We start from the raw sequence: 3,803 nt of genomic DNA on the forward strand, positions 1-3,803 counted from the left end.
AAAAAAACAAAACATTTTATATAATTATATACCATAATTTAACTTAACATATAGGTATATAATAAAAAATATGTTTTAAAAAAGAAGTTATTTTAACCCTTATGATAGCGGTAGCACGGTTATTATGGATCATGATAATACCGACATAGCTGACCCAAGAACGCCACTTATATGGGAAGATAGCGCACACACCAAGGTACCCTGTGATGCAAATTTTGAAATCTTTTAATTTTGTCCGCGGAAAATAATTTAGTTTGAATGTTCAAAATTAAGTGAATTTATGACTTCATAGTGCGCCAATAAAAACACCTGTAGAATGAAAACCACTATATAATTTGATAAAAATTGGTGCAAGTGTAGTCTATAGCCACACCAAACTCTGGATAAGATTTCAGTCGGATTGGTTAAATGGTTAAGGATTTATGCCAATTTTAGTTTAAACTTTGTTATTTTTTTGCTACTTATACCTCGAAACGTTACCGATTACTGTGATATTCGGTCACTATTTTCAAAATAGTGGTTAAATCAGTGTTCTACTATGTAATACTAACAATCTTTATTATGATTGTTTAATTGCTACATGTACCGTTTTCGTTTTATAGACCAAAAGATTGATTTTCTATTTAAAGCATGGCTTATGCATAGCGTGAAAACTTCAGCATTTCCTAAGGTATAAACTACTGCCAAAATGCAAAAAAATCCTAAAAAAATGTGCAAAACCTGGTCAAAGGACAACCAGTTGGTAAAACAAAAAAAATATACGTCTCTGTTAACAAACTTTTTTTTGACTCTTGAAACCTTTTTAAATACATTTACTTTAAAAATCAAGTAAAAAAGATACAAGTTAAAACCCTACTTTTTACATTATTGTACCATTAAATAGCATCTGATTCCAATTCAAGACATGTATTTTGGTTTTCTCCACAAAAGATTTATTGACAAATAACTCAATATACACTTTTTGTACAAATACTCTACAATACTACTTTAAATGTAAAATCAAAGTTCATAATTTTTAAATTAACAGCGTTTAAGGATTAAGTTGGTTAAAAGGTTCATTACAAACCGTAAGCTACGATTTTCTGCTCCTTATCACTAATAACTAAAATTATTCTAGCAGTTCTTTAAAGATGCTTACTGTTCAGATCAGTTATGCAGCACAATCTTATTTTGTATTCTGAATGATTATTGTTTCGCTTATACCTTGACTAATGCTGATAAAAATTTTGATGAGCAGTTTCGACAGTTTGTTCACTACAGGGCCTCATGGGGGATCCTAAGGACTGATGAAATCCTTGATGTGGTAAAAGACGTGTGAATTTAAGGTGTTACCAGTTATCATTAAGTAACACTTTTTGAAACTTTCAATACTTTCAGCGAAGTCAAGGCATAGGATGAATCCAAAGCAAGCCTTGACAACTAAATTGAAACTTTTGAATGTTCAATTATGTGAAAGATGTTGGGAACCAAGTTTGTATCAGCAAGTTGCTGTAGTACATCCATATTTCCAACACTTTCACCGCCGGCGTCTCCAATAGGAGACAGCAGTTTGGTCGGATTTTTTTATTAATAAAACCGGATTAAAGTAATCATGTTTGATATCATTTAAAAGGGTTAAGAATGTAGTTTGCTGTATAGTTAGTGGCTGATATCTGGTTTGTTCTAAAAAATATGTCTAAAAAATACGTCTTTTATGAATATTAGTTTCAATAAAACCCGCTCGCCGGCGGTGAAAGGGTTAAGAAGCTTTCCGCATTCGTTTCCGTCTGGCCCCCATGATATGGGCTCAGTTGATTGTGGAGGGCAACTGACCACTTAACAGCTTATATCCAAGCAGTTTTAAGGGTCTTGAAAAGATGATTGACAACTCCTAAGAGGAGATGCAATTCCATCGGTGGGATTATTTCCAAAATCAGAATATTGTTAGGCCAGCTTATGATTGGCTTTCGAATTGCTTATTGCCAAACTTCTTTGCATTAGCAACAACTCCGCCAAATGGCTGAAAAGACTCGAGGCTAGATTTGATTTAGCCCAGTGTTCGTAAGTTTCCAGATTTGACAAGACATTTGAATTTGACATCACACCATGTGCAAGGGTACATATTTGAATATGTTTGAAGGCCACAAATTATATTTGCAACTTTCATATCACAAGTCAAAATTAGTTTAAGTCCATTTGAATTAATTAGTGATCAGAGTTTTTCCCAGTCCTTTAAGTGAGAGGCTATTTTTGTGGCGGTGAGCTGGTTTCATCTCTTAACGCAGTATCGAAGACGCTGAGAAAAAACTCGAGAAAATCTTTGCCACCATTCCGAGCTTAACAAAATAGCCACTAGAAATTTTGCAAGATTAAATAACATGATTCACAACACTTGATAAATCGTTGCAGTGAGCAACAACCCGAACTTTGCGAGAATTTCCTTTTCCGTCGGTGATTTTTAGGTCACGGCAAGTGAAGAAATCACATAAGTGTTGACCTGATATTAGGAAATTTATGTAAAAAGTTGGTTCTACCATCTTGCTGCTTGATGTTTGGTTTACAGTTCTGACCAATTTTTTTAATCCGTTGTTTGACATGCCCATATTTAACTGGACTTTTACAAGAGCTAAAGTGGTCAATTTTGAAGCGCTTGATGGCAGCTGGGCACTACATTGACTTGAAACCAAAATATGCATTATGTTTATAAACTTTGTTCAGAAAATTTGGGTGAAACTTTTAAATTAGTTTTTAAAGAGATGAGAAACTTATCAAAAATATACTTGCTGAAATCTATCTAATCTCACTTCTTAATAGTCAAGACTTTCTTTCAATATATGTGTGTAAAAATTATTTAAGTATAAATGTTTACCGGGGGTATTTGTAAGTGAAGACTCGCTAGAATCTTTAGCAAGTCGAATAGTTCCTTCAGGGGATAATTCTTAATTGGAAATTACTCGAGATACAATTTGTTCGGCTGCTTTGGCATCTTTTGCTGTCAAAGATTGAAGTTTTTCCCTATACTTTATTTAAGATCATTGATGGTGCAAACCTTTTCCTAAAGGGTTGAGGCATGTGCTGCAACGTACACTTGGTTCTTTCTTAACGGTGGTTTGCTCTTCAAGAGAATGTTTTTCTTGCAGCTTTGAAAGACAAATTTGGCAGGTTAGGTAATAACACATCGTGTCTCTTGTTTCAAGTCTCATTTGTATAAACTTGAAATTAAACAAAGGGGAGAATGCAACTTCTTTCCCCTCTTGTTTCCTGGGCAAAGTAGTTCTGCACGATTCTCAGAGTCCTTGTGGTACCCGAGAATTACTGATATTGATCTTGGCCTTGTACAGTTGGCATATTCAATTTGCTTGGAAAATAGTAATCTCCCTTAAATACTTTTTCAGACATAACAAGCACACAAACTTTCAATTTTCATCATGAATCTTTGTTTGATTTGGCATTGTGTGAATGCACTAAATATAACTTCATCAAACCAAACTCTGAAGTCATAAATTCACTTAATTTTGAACATTCAAACTAGATTATTTTCCGCGGACAAAATTAAAAGATTTCAAAACTTGCATCACAGGGTACCTTGGTGTGTGCGCTATCTTCCCATGTAAATGGCGTTCTTGGATCCATGATAACCGTGGTAGCTAAGCCCAACTTCAAACTTCAATTTCAACTTTTCGAGAAAATCCTTCGTAGGAATATTCTTTCTTGAAGATATTTTAACTTTTAGTGGTATAAAAGTTAATAACCTAATTAATGCTTTTGAAAAAACTAGGTATTTACTTTTAAAAGGGATTTAAGAGGTAAAAAACAAATTGTTA

The sequence above is a fragment of the Hydra viridissima genome, unplaced genomic scaffold (genome assembly GCF_058129835.1).
Source record: "Hydra viridissima isolate aposymbiotic clone 2 unplaced genomic scaffold, HvirCarnegie_v1 scaffold_15, whole genome shotgun sequence".
In the NCBI taxonomy this organism is placed as follows: domain Eukaryota; kingdom Metazoa; phylum Cnidaria; class Hydrozoa; order Anthoathecata; family Hydridae; genus Hydra; species Hydra viridissima.